This window comes from Phalangium opilio, unplaced genomic scaffold (assembly GCF_054372755.1).
Source record: "Phalangium opilio isolate 3A_F unplaced genomic scaffold, DU_Popi_V2 ptg000095l_1, whole genome shotgun sequence".
Lineage (NCBI taxonomy): Eukaryota > Metazoa > Arthropoda > Arachnida > Opiliones > Phalangiidae > Phalangium > Phalangium opilio.
The window spans coordinates 3,608,695-3,618,115 of record NW_028324200.1 but is presented as its reverse complement, the minus strand read 5'-3'; the positions used below and the strand labels follow the sequence as shown (position 1 = coordinate 3,618,115).

Here is a 9,421-nt window from a genome sequence, read left to right as displayed (position 1 = left end):
ATTTTAAAAAAGGAAACTACACTGTAAAAGACAACGGCACGCAGTGTTCCTAAGTGGTCTCCCTCCCAAGTACTGACTGCGCTTGACGCTGCTTAATTTCGGTGATCGGACGAGAACCGGTGTTTTCAGCGTGATATGGCCGTTGCCGAGAACTTTACTTAGTTATTCGAATTTAAAACTAATTTGACAAATTACCCTTCTGCATGTTGGAAAAAAAAGAAACTCTGTTTGCTTTTCTCATATCTGGTGGATTTTAAAAAGGAAAATACACTGTAAAAGACAACGGCTAGCAGTGTTCCTAATGTTTCTCCCTCCCAAGTACTGACTGCGCTTGACGCTGCTTAATTTCGGTGATCGGACGAGAACCGGTGTTTTCAGCGTGATATTGTCGTCGCCGAGATCTTTAGTTAGTTATTCGAAATTAAAACTAATTTGACAAATTACCCTTCTGCATGTTTGAAAAAAAAGAAACTCTGTTTGCTTTTCTCATATCTTGTGGATTTTAAAAAAGGAAACTACACTGTAAAAAACAACGGCACGCAGTGTTCCTAAGTGGTCTCCCTCCCAAGTACTGACTGCGCTCTACGCTGCTTAACTTCGGTGATCGGACGAGAACCGGTGTTTTCAGCGTGATATGGCCGTTGCCGAGAACTTTAGTTAGTTATTCAAATTTAAAACTAATTTGACAAATTACCCTTCTGCATGTTTGAAAGATAAGAAACTCTGTTTGCTTTTCTCACATCTGGTGGATTATAAAAAAGGAAACTAAACTGTAAAAGACAACGGCACGCAGTGTTCCTAAGTGGTCTCCCTCCCAAGTACTGACTGCGCTCGACGCTGCTTAACTTCGGTGATCGGACGAGAACCGGTGTTTTCAGCGTGATATGGCCGTTGCCGAGAACTTTAGTTAGTTATTCGAATTTAAAACTAATTTGACAAATTACCCTTCTGCATGTTTGAAAAAAAAGAAACTCTGTTTGCTATTCTCATATCTGGTGGATTTTAAAAAAGGAAACTACACTGTAAAAGACAACGGCACGCAGTGTTCCTAAGTGGTCTCCCTCCCAAGTACTGACTGCGCTCTACGCTGCTTAACTTCGGTGATCGGACGAGAACCGGTGTTTTCAGCGTGATATGGCCGTTGCCGAGAACTTTAGTTAGTTATTCGAATTTAATACTAATTTGACAAATTACCCTTCTTCATGTTTGAAAGATAAGAAACTCTGTTTGCTTTTCTCATATCTGGTGGATTTTAAAAAAGGAAACTAAACTGTAAAAGACAATGGCACGCAGTGTTCCTAAGTGGTCTCCTCCCAAGTACTGACTGCGCTCAACGCTGCTTAATTTCGGTGATAGGACGAGAACCGGTGTTTTCAGCGTGATATGGCCGTCGCCGAGATCTTTAGTTAGTTATTCGAATTTAAAACTAATTTGACAAATTACCCTTCTGCATGTTTGAAAGATAAGAAACTCTGTTTGCTTTTCTCATATCTGGTGGATTTTAAAAAAGGAAACTAAACTGTAAAAGACAACGGCACGCAGTGTTCCTAAGTGGTCTCCCTCCCAAGTACTGACTGCGCTTGACGCTGCTTAATTTCGGTGATCGGACGAGAACCGGTGTTTTCAGCGTGATATGCCGTTGCCGAGAACTTTAGTTAGTTATTCGAATTTAATACTAATTTGACAAATTACCCTTCTTCATGTTTGAAAGATAAGAAACTCTGTTTGCTTTTCTCATATCTGGTGGATTTTAAAAAAGGAAACTACACTGTAAAAGACAACGGCGCGCAGTGTTCCTAAGTGGTCTCCCTCCCAAGTACTGACTGCGCTCGACGCTGCTTAACTTCGGTGATCGGACGAGAACCGGTGTTTTCAGCGTGATATGGCCGTTGCCGAGAACTTTAGTTAGTTATTCGAATGTAAAACTAATTTGACAAATAACCCTTCTGCATGTTCGAAAAAAAAGAAACTCTGTTTGCTTTTCTCATATCTGGTGGATTTTAAAAAGGAAAATACACTGTAAAAGACAACGGCTAGCAGTGTTCCTAATGTTTCTCCCTCCCAAGTACTGACTGCGCTTGACGCTGCTTAATTTCGGTGATCGGACGAGAACCGGTGTTTTCAGCGTGATATTGTCGTCGCCGAGATCTTTAGTTAGTTATTCGAAATTAAAACTAATTTGACAAATTACCCTTCTGCATGTTTGAAAAAAAAGAAACTCTGTTTGCTTTTCTCATATCTGGTGGATTATAAAAAAGGAAACTAAACTGTAAAAGACAACGGCACGCAGTGTTCCTAAGTGGTCTCCCTCCCAAGTACTGACTGCGCTTGACGCTGCTTAATTTCGGTGATCGGACGAGAACCGGTGTTTTCAGCGTGATATGGCCGTTGCCGAGAACTTTACTTAGTTATTCGAATTTAAAACTAATTTGACAAATTACCCTTCTGCATGTTGGAAAAAAAAAGAAACTCTGTTTGCTTTTCTCATATCTTGTGGATTTTAAAAAAGGAAACTACACTGTAAAAAACAACGGCACGCAGTGTTCCTAAGTGGTCTCCCTCCCAAGTACTGACTGCGCTCTACGCTGCTTAACTTCGGTGATCGGACGAGAACCGGTGTTTTCAGCGTGATATGGCCGTTGCCGAGAACTTTAGTTAGTTATTCAAATTTAAAACTAATTTGACAAATTACCCTTCTGCATGTTTGAAAAAAAAGAAACTCTGTTTGCTTTTCTCACATCTGGTGGATTATAAAAAAGGAAACTAAACTGTAAAAGACAACGGCACGCAGTGTTCCTAAGTGGTCTCCCTCCCAAGTACTGACTGCGCTCGACGCTGCTTAACTTCGGTGATCGGACGAGAACCGGTGTTTTCAGCGTGATATGGCCGTTGCCGAGAACTTTACTTAGTTATTCGAATTTAAAACTAATTTGACAAATTACCCTTCTGCATGTTTGAAAAAAAAGAAACTCTGTTTGCTATTCTCATATCTGGTGGATTTTAAAAAAGGAAACTACACTGTAAAAGACAACGGCACGCAGTGTTCCTAAGTGGTCTCCCTCCCAAGTACTGACTGCACTCGACGCTGCTTAACTTCGGTGATCGGACGAGAACCGGTGTTTTCAGCGTGATATGGCCGTTGCCGAGAACTTTAGTTAGTTATTCGAATTTAATACTAATTTGACAAATTACCCTTCTTCATGTTTGAAAGATAAGAAACTCTGTTTGCTTTTCTCATATCTGGTGGATTTTAAAAAAGGAAACTACACTGTAAAAGACAACGGCGCGCAGTGTTCCTAAGTGGTCTCCCTCCCAAGTACTGACTGCGCTCGACGCTGCTTAACTTCGGTGATCGGACGAGAACCGGTGTTTTCAGCGTGATATGGCCGTTGCCGAGAACTTTAGTTAGTTATTCGAATGTAAAACTAATTTGACAAATAACCCTTCTGCATGTTTGAAAAAAAAGAAAGTCTGTTTGCTTTTCTCATATCTGGTGGATTTTAAAAAGGAAAATACACTGTAAAAGACAACGGCACGCAGTGTTCCTAATTGTTCTCCCTCCCAAGTACTGACTGCGCTTGACGGTGCTTAATTTCGGTGATCGGACGAGAACCGGTGTTTTCAGCGTGATATTGTCGTCGCCGAGATCTTTAGTTAGTTATTCGAATTTAAAACTAATTTGACAAATTACCCTTCTGCATGTTTGAAAAAAAAAAGAAACTCTGTTTGCTTTTCTCATATCTGGTGGATTATAAAAAAGGAAACTAAACTGTAAAAGACAACGGCACGCAGTGTTCCTAAGTGGTCTCCCTCCCAAGTACTGACTGCGCTTGACGCTGCTTAATTTCGGTGATCGGACGAGAACCGGTGTTTTCAGCGTGATATGGCCGTTGCCGAGAACTTTAGTTAGTTATTCGAATTTAATACTAATTTGACAAATTACCCTTCTTCATGTTTGAAAGATAAGAAACTCTGTTTGCTTTTCTCATATCTGGTGGATTTTAAAAAAGGAAACTACACTGTAAAAGACAACGGCGCGCAGTGTTCCTAAGTGGTCTCCCTCCCAAGTACTGACTGCGCTCGACGCTGCTTAACTTCGGTGATCGGACGAGAACCGGTGTTTTCAGCGTGATATGGCCGTTGCCGAGAACTTTACTTAGTTATTCGAATTTAAAACTAATTTGACAAATTACCCTTCTGCATGTTGGAAAAAAAAGAAACTCTGTTTGCTTTTCTCATATCTGGTGGATTTTAAAAAGGAAAATACACTGTAAAAGACAACGGCTAGCAGTGTTCCTAATGTTTCTCCCTCCCAAGTACTGACTGCGCTTGACGCTGCTTAATTTCGGTGATCGGACGAGAACCGGTGTTTTCAGCGTGATATTGTCGTCGCCGAGATCTTTAGTTAGTTATTCGAAATTAAAACTAATTTGACAAATTACCCTTCTGCATGTTTGAAAAAAAAGAAACTCTGTTTGCTTTTCTCATATCTTGTGGATTTTAAAAAAGGAAACTACACTGTAAAAAACAACGGCACGCAGTGTTCCTAAGTGGTCTCCCTCCCAAGTACTGACTGCGCTCTACGCTGCTTAACTTCGGTGATCGGACGAGAACCGGTGTTTTCAGCGTGATATGGCCGTTGCCGAGAACTTTAGTTAGTTATTCAAATTTAAAACTAATTTGACAAATTACCCTTCTGCATGTTTGAAAGATAAGAAACTCTGTTTGCTTTTCTCACATCTGGTGGATTATAAAAAAGGAAACTAAACTGTAAAAGACAACGGCACGCAGTGTTCCTAAGTGGTCTCCCTCCCAAGTACTGACTGCGCTCGACGCTGCTTAACTTCGGTGATCGGACGAGAACCGGTGTTTTCAGCGTGATATGGCCGTTGCCGAGAACTTTAGTTAGTTATTCGAATTTAAAACTAATTTGACAAATTACCCTTCTGCATGTTTGAAAAAAAAGAAACTCTGTTTGCTATTCTCATATCTGGTGGATTTTAAAAAAGGAAACTACACTGTAAAAGACAACGGCACGCAGTGTTCCTAAGTGGTCTCCCTCCCAAGTACTGACTGCGCTCTACGCTGCTTAACTTCGGTGATCGGACGAGAACCGGTGTTTTCAGCGTGATATGGCCGTTGCCGAGAACTTTAGTTAGTTATTCGAATTTAATACTAATTTGACAAATTACCCTTCTTCATGTTTGAAAGATAAGAAACTCTGTTTGCTTTTCTCATATCTGGTGGATTTTAAAAAAGGAAACTAAACTGTAAAAGACAATGGCACGCAGTGTTCCTAAGTGGTCTCCTCCCAAGTACTGACTGCGCTCAACGCTGCTTAATTTCGGTGATAGGACGAGAACCGGTGTTTTCAGCGTGATATGGCCGTCGCCGAGATCTTTAGTTAGTTATTCGAATTTAAAACTAATTTGACAAATTACCCTTCTGCATGTTTGAAAGATAAGAAACTCTGTTTGCTTTTCTCATATCTGGTGGATTTTAAAAAAGGAAACTAAACTGTAAAAGACAACGGCACGCAGTGTTCCTAAGTGGTCTCCCTCCCAAGTACTGACTGCGCTTGACGCTGCTTAATTTCGGTGATCGGACGAGAACCGGTGTTTTCAGCGTGATATGCCGTTGCCGAGAACTTTAGTTAGTTATTCGAATTTAATACTAATTTGACAAATTACCCTTCTTCATGTTTGAAAGATAAGAAACTCTGTTTGCTTTTCTCATATCTGGTGGATTTTAAAAAAGGAAACTACACTGTAAAAGACAACGGCGCGCAGTGTTCCTAAGTGGTCTCCCTCCCAAGTACTGACTGCGCTCGACGCTGCTTAACTTCGGTGATCGGACGAGAACCGGTGTTTTCAGCGTGATATGGCCGTTGCCGAGAACTTTAGTTAGTTATTCGAATGTAAAACTAATTTGACAAATAACCCTTCTGCATGTTCGAAAAAAAAGAAACTCTGTTTGCTTTTCTCATATCTGGTGGATTTTAAAAAGGAAAATACACTGTAAAAGACAACGGCTAGCAGTGTTCCTAATGTTTCTCCCTCCCAAGTACTGACTGCGCTTGACGCTGCTTAATTTCGGTGATCGGACGAGAACCGGTGTTTTCAGCGTGATATTGTCGTCGCCGAGATCTTTAGTTAGTTATTCGAAATTAAAACTAATTTGACAAATTACCCTTCTGCATGTTTGAAAAAAAAGAAACTCTGTTTGCTTTTCTCATATCTGGTGGATTATAAAAAAGGAAACTAAACTGTAAAAGACAACGGCACGCAGTGTTCCTAAGTGGTCTCCCTCCCAAGTACTGACTGCGCTTGACGCTGCTTAATTTCGGTGATCGGACGAGAACCGGTGTTTTCAGCGTGATATGGCCGTTGCCGAGAACTTTACTTAGTTATTCGAATTTAAAACTAATTTGACAAATTACCCTTCTGCATGTTGGAAAAAAAAAGAAACTCTGTTTGCTTTTCTCATATCTTGTGGATTTTAAAAAAGGAAACTACACTGTAAAAAACAACGGCACGCAGTGTTCCTAAGTGGTCTCCCTCCCAAGTACTGACTGCGCTCTACGCTGCTTAACTTCGGTGATCGGACGAGAACCGGTGTTTTCAGCGTGATATGGCCGTTGCCGAGAACTTTAGTTAGTTATTCAAATTTAAAACTAATTTGACAAATTACCCTTCTGCATGTTTGAAAAAAAAGAAACTCTGTTTGCTTTTCTCACATCTGGTGGATTATAAAAAAGGAAACTAAACTGTAAAAGACAACGGCACGCAGTGTTCCTAAGTGGTCTCCCTCCCAAGTACTGACTGCGCTCGACGCTGCTTAACTTCGGTGATCGGACGAGAACCGGTGTTTTCAGCGTGATATGGCCGTTGCCGAGAACTTTACTTAGTTATTCGAATTTAAAACTAATTTGACAAATTACCCTTCTGCATGTTTGAAAAAAAAGAAACTCTGTTTGCTATTCTCATATCTGGTGGATTTTAAAAAAGGAAACTACACTGTAAAAGACAACGGCACGCAGTGTTCCTAAGTGGTCTCCCTCCCAAGTACTGACTGCGCTCGACGCTGCTTAACTTCGGTGATCGGACGAGAACCGGTGTTTTCAGCGTGATATGGCCGTTGCCGAGAACTTTAGTTAGTTATTCGAATTTAATACTAATTTGACAAATTACCCTTCTTCATGTTTGAAAGATAAGAAACTCTGTTTGCTTTTCTCATATCTGGTGGATTTTAAAAAAGGAAACTACACTGTAAAAGACAACGGCGCGCAGTGTTCCTAAGTGGTCTCCCTCCCAAGTACTGACTGCGCTCGACGCTGCTTAACTTCGGTGATCGGACGAGAACCGGTGTTTTCAGCGTGATATGGCCGTTGCCGAGAACTTTAGTTAGTTATTCGAATGTAAAACTAATTTGACAAATAACCCTTCTGCATGTTTGAAAAAAAAGAAAGTCTGTTTGCTTTTCTCATATCTGGTGGATTTTAAAAAGGAAAATACACTGTAAAAGACAACGGCACGCAGTGTTCCTAATTGTTCTCCCTCCCAAGTACTGACTGCGCTTGACGGTGCTTAATTTCGGTGATCGGACGAGAACCGGTGTTTTCAGCGTGATATTGTCGTCGCCGAGATCTTTAGTTAGTTATTCGAATTTAAAACTAATTTGACAAATTACCCTTCTGCATGTTTGAAAAAAAAAAGAAACTCTGTTTGCTTTTCTCATATCTGGTGGATTATAAAAAAGGAAACTAAACTGTAAAAGACAACGGCACGCAGTGTTCCTAAGTGGTCTCCCTCCCAAGTACTGACTGCGCTTGACGCTGCTTAATTTCGGTGATCGGACGAGAACCGGTGTTTTCAGCGTGATATGGCCGTTGCCGAGAACTTTAGTTAGTTATTCGAATTTAATACTAATTTGACAAATTACCCTTCTTCATGTTTGAAAGATAAGAAACTCTGTTTGCTTTTCTCATATCTGGTGGATTTTAAAATAGGAAACTACACTGTAAAAGACAACGGCGCGCAGTGTTCCTAAGTGGTCTCCCTCCCAAGTACTGACTGCGCTCGACGCTGCTTAACTTCGGTGATCGGACGAGAACCGGTGTTTTCAGCGTGATATGGCCGTTGCCGAGAACTTTAGTTAGTTATTCGAATGTAAAACTAATTTGACAAATAACCCTTCTGCATGTTCGAAAAAAAAGAAACTCTGTTTGCTTTTCTCATATCTGGTGGATTTTAAAAAGGAAAATACACTGTAAAAGACAACGGCTAGCAGTGTTCCTAATGTTTCTCCCTCCCAAGTACTGACTGCGCTTGACGCTGCTTAATTTCGGTGATCGGACGAGAACCGGTGTTTTCAGCGTGATATTGTCGTCGCCGAGATCTTTAGTTAGTTATTCGAAATTAAAACTAATTTGACAAATTACCCTTCTGCATGTTTGAAAAAAAAGAAACTCTGTTTGCTTTTCTCATATCTGGTGGATTATAAAAAAGGAAACTAAACTGTAAAAGACAACGGCACGCAGTGTTCCTAAGTGGTCTCCCTCCCAAGTACTGACTGCGCTTGACGCTGCTTAATTTCGGTGATCGGACGAGAACCGGTGTTTTCAGCGTGATATGGCCGTTGCCGAGAACTTTACTTAGTTATTCGAATTTAAAACTAATTTGACAAATTACCCTTCTGCATGTTGGAAAAAAAAAGAAACTCTGTTTGCTTTTCTCATATCTTGTGGATTTTAAAAAAGGAAACTACACTGTAAAAAACAACGGCACGCAGTGTTCCTAAGTGGTCTCCCTCCCAAGTACTGACTGCGCTCTACGCTGCTTAACTTCGGTGATCGGACGAGAACCGGTGTTTTCAGCGTGATATGGCCGTTGCCGAGAACTTTAGTTAGTTATTCAAATTTAAAACTAATTTGACAAATTACCCTTCTGCATGTTTGAAAAAAAAGAAACTCTGTTTGCTTTTCTCACATCTGGTGGATTATAAAAAAGGAAACTAAACTGTAAAAGACAACGGCACGCAGTGTTCCTAAGTGGTCTCCCTCCCAAGTACTGACTGCGCTCGACGCTGCTTAACTTCGGTGATCGGACGAGAACCGGTGTTTTCAGCGTGATATGGCCGTTGCCGAGAACTTTACTTAGTTATTCGAATTTAAAACTAATTTGACAAATTACCCTTCTGCATGTTTGAAAAAAAAGAAACTCTGTTTGCTATTCTCATATCTGGTGGATTTTAAAAAAGGAAACTACACTGTAAAAGACAACGGCACGCAGTGTTCCTAAGTGGTCTCCCTCCCAAGTACTGACTGCGCTCGACGCTGCTTAACTTCGGTGATCGGACGAGAACCGGTGTTTTCAGCGTGATATGGCCGTTGCCGAGAACTTTAGTTAGTTATTCGAATTTA

The 9,421-nt window shown here is 40.8% G+C and overlaps 21 non-coding genes and 12 pseudogenes across 21 annotated transcripts; all 33 read right to left on the bottom strand.

Annotated features, from left to right (window-relative positions):
• Window positions 1-28: 28 nt before the first annotated feature.
• Window positions 29-147, bottom strand: LOC149636603 (5S ribosomal RNA; annotated as a pseudogene).
• A 380-nt stretch (window positions 148-527) lies between these two features.
• LOC149636602 (5S ribosomal RNA) lies at window positions 528-646 on the bottom strand. Its single transcript, XR_016373436.1, has one exon. It is a non-coding gene; the product is annotated as a 5S ribosomal RNA (ribosomal RNA).
• Window positions 647-777: 131 nt separating this feature from the next.
• On the bottom strand, window positions 778-896 carry LOC149636601 (5S ribosomal RNA). Its single transcript, XR_016373280.1, has one exon. It is a non-coding gene; the product is annotated as a 5S ribosomal RNA (ribosomal RNA).
• Window positions 897-1,027: 131 nt separating this feature from the next.
• LOC149636600 (5S ribosomal RNA) lies at window positions 1,028-1,146 on the bottom strand. Its single transcript, XR_016373411.1, has one exon. It is a non-coding gene; the product is annotated as a 5S ribosomal RNA (ribosomal RNA).
• Window positions 1,147-1,277: 131 nt separating this feature from the next.
• On the bottom strand, window positions 1,278-1,395 carry LOC149636599 (5S ribosomal RNA; annotated as a pseudogene).
• Window positions 1,396-1,526: 131 nt separating this feature from the next.
• On the bottom strand, window positions 1,527-1,644 carry LOC149636598 (5S ribosomal RNA; annotated as a pseudogene).
• A 131-nt stretch (window positions 1,645-1,775) lies between these two features.
• LOC149636597 (5S ribosomal RNA) lies at window positions 1,776-1,894 on the bottom strand. Its single transcript, XR_016373532.1, has one exon. It is a non-coding gene; the product is annotated as a 5S ribosomal RNA (ribosomal RNA).
• A 380-nt stretch (window positions 1,895-2,274) lies between these two features.
• LOC149636596 (5S ribosomal RNA) lies at window positions 2,275-2,393 on the bottom strand (annotated as a pseudogene).
• Window positions 2,394-2,525: 132 nt separating this feature from the next.
• On the bottom strand, window positions 2,526-2,644 carry LOC149636595 (5S ribosomal RNA). The gene has a single exon (XR_016373435.1). It is a non-coding gene; the product is annotated as a 5S ribosomal RNA (ribosomal RNA).
• Window positions 2,645-2,775: 131 nt separating this feature from the next.
• On the bottom strand, window positions 2,776-2,894 carry LOC149636594 (5S ribosomal RNA). Its single transcript, XR_016373279.1, has one exon. It is a non-coding gene; the product is annotated as a 5S ribosomal RNA (ribosomal RNA).
• Window positions 2,895-3,025: 131 nt separating this feature from the next.
• LOC149636593 (5S ribosomal RNA) lies at window positions 3,026-3,144 on the bottom strand. Its single transcript, XR_016372520.1, has one exon. It is a non-coding gene; the product is annotated as a 5S ribosomal RNA (ribosomal RNA).
• Window positions 3,145-3,275: 131 nt separating this feature from the next.
• On the bottom strand, window positions 3,276-3,394 carry LOC149636592 (5S ribosomal RNA). Its single transcript, XR_016373531.1, has one exon. It is a non-coding gene; the product is annotated as a 5S ribosomal RNA (ribosomal RNA).
• Window positions 3,395-3,524: 130 nt separating this feature from the next.
• Window positions 3,525-3,643, bottom strand: LOC149636591 (5S ribosomal RNA; annotated as a pseudogene).
• A 133-nt stretch (window positions 3,644-3,776) lies between these two features.
• LOC149636590 (5S ribosomal RNA) lies at window positions 3,777-3,895 on the bottom strand (annotated as a pseudogene).
• Window positions 3,896-4,026: 131 nt separating this feature from the next.
• Window positions 4,027-4,145, bottom strand: LOC149636589 (5S ribosomal RNA). Its single transcript, XR_016373530.1, has one exon. It is a non-coding gene; the product is annotated as a 5S ribosomal RNA (ribosomal RNA).
• Window positions 4,146-4,525: 380 nt separating this feature from the next.
• Window positions 4,526-4,644, bottom strand: LOC149636588 (5S ribosomal RNA). Its single transcript, XR_016373433.1, has one exon. It is a non-coding gene; the product is annotated as a 5S ribosomal RNA (ribosomal RNA).
• Window positions 4,645-4,775: 131 nt separating this feature from the next.
• Window positions 4,776-4,894, bottom strand: LOC149636587 (5S ribosomal RNA). The gene has a single exon (XR_016373278.1). It is a non-coding gene; the product is annotated as a 5S ribosomal RNA (ribosomal RNA).
• Window positions 4,895-5,025: 131 nt separating this feature from the next.
• LOC149636586 (5S ribosomal RNA) lies at window positions 5,026-5,144 on the bottom strand. The gene has a single exon (XR_016373400.1). It is a non-coding gene; the product is annotated as a 5S ribosomal RNA (ribosomal RNA).
• Window positions 5,145-5,275: 131 nt separating this feature from the next.
• LOC149636585 (5S ribosomal RNA) lies at window positions 5,276-5,393 on the bottom strand (annotated as a pseudogene).
• Window positions 5,394-5,524: 131 nt separating this feature from the next.
• Window positions 5,525-5,642, bottom strand: LOC149636584 (5S ribosomal RNA; annotated as a pseudogene).
• A 131-nt stretch (window positions 5,643-5,773) lies between these two features.
• On the bottom strand, window positions 5,774-5,892 carry LOC149636583 (5S ribosomal RNA). The gene has a single exon (XR_016373529.1). It is a non-coding gene; the product is annotated as a 5S ribosomal RNA (ribosomal RNA).
• A 380-nt stretch (window positions 5,893-6,272) lies between these two features.
• On the bottom strand, window positions 6,273-6,391 carry LOC149636582 (5S ribosomal RNA; annotated as a pseudogene).
• Window positions 6,392-6,523: 132 nt separating this feature from the next.
• On the bottom strand, window positions 6,524-6,642 carry LOC149636581 (5S ribosomal RNA). Its single transcript, XR_016373432.1, has one exon. It is a non-coding gene; the product is annotated as a 5S ribosomal RNA (ribosomal RNA).
• A 131-nt stretch (window positions 6,643-6,773) lies between these two features.
• Window positions 6,774-6,892, bottom strand: LOC149636580 (5S ribosomal RNA). The gene has a single exon (XR_016373277.1). It is a non-coding gene; the product is annotated as a 5S ribosomal RNA (ribosomal RNA).
• Window positions 6,893-7,023: 131 nt separating this feature from the next.
• On the bottom strand, window positions 7,024-7,142 carry LOC149636579 (5S ribosomal RNA). Its single transcript, XR_016373276.1, has one exon. It is a non-coding gene; the product is annotated as a 5S ribosomal RNA (ribosomal RNA).
• Window positions 7,143-7,273: 131 nt separating this feature from the next.
• LOC149636578 (5S ribosomal RNA) lies at window positions 7,274-7,392 on the bottom strand. Its single transcript, XR_016373528.1, has one exon. It is a non-coding gene; the product is annotated as a 5S ribosomal RNA (ribosomal RNA).
• Window positions 7,393-7,522: 130 nt separating this feature from the next.
• Window positions 7,523-7,641, bottom strand: LOC149636577 (5S ribosomal RNA; annotated as a pseudogene).
• A 133-nt stretch (window positions 7,642-7,774) lies between these two features.
• On the bottom strand, window positions 7,775-7,893 carry LOC149636576 (5S ribosomal RNA; annotated as a pseudogene).
• A 131-nt stretch (window positions 7,894-8,024) lies between these two features.
• Window positions 8,025-8,143, bottom strand: LOC149636575 (5S ribosomal RNA). The gene has a single exon (XR_016373527.1). It is a non-coding gene; the product is annotated as a 5S ribosomal RNA (ribosomal RNA).
• Window positions 8,144-8,523: 380 nt separating this feature from the next.
• LOC149636574 (5S ribosomal RNA) lies at window positions 8,524-8,642 on the bottom strand (annotated as a pseudogene).
• A 132-nt stretch (window positions 8,643-8,774) lies between these two features.
• On the bottom strand, window positions 8,775-8,893 carry LOC149636573 (5S ribosomal RNA). Its single transcript, XR_016373431.1, has one exon. It is a non-coding gene; the product is annotated as a 5S ribosomal RNA (ribosomal RNA).
• A 131-nt stretch (window positions 8,894-9,024) lies between these two features.
• On the bottom strand, window positions 9,025-9,143 carry LOC149636572 (5S ribosomal RNA). Its single transcript, XR_016373274.1, has one exon. It is a non-coding gene; the product is annotated as a 5S ribosomal RNA (ribosomal RNA).
• Window positions 9,144-9,274: 131 nt separating this feature from the next.
• Window positions 9,275-9,393, bottom strand: LOC149636571 (5S ribosomal RNA). The gene has a single exon (XR_016373273.1). It is a non-coding gene; the product is annotated as a 5S ribosomal RNA (ribosomal RNA).
• Between the last annotated feature and the right edge of the window lie 28 nt (window positions 9,394-9,421).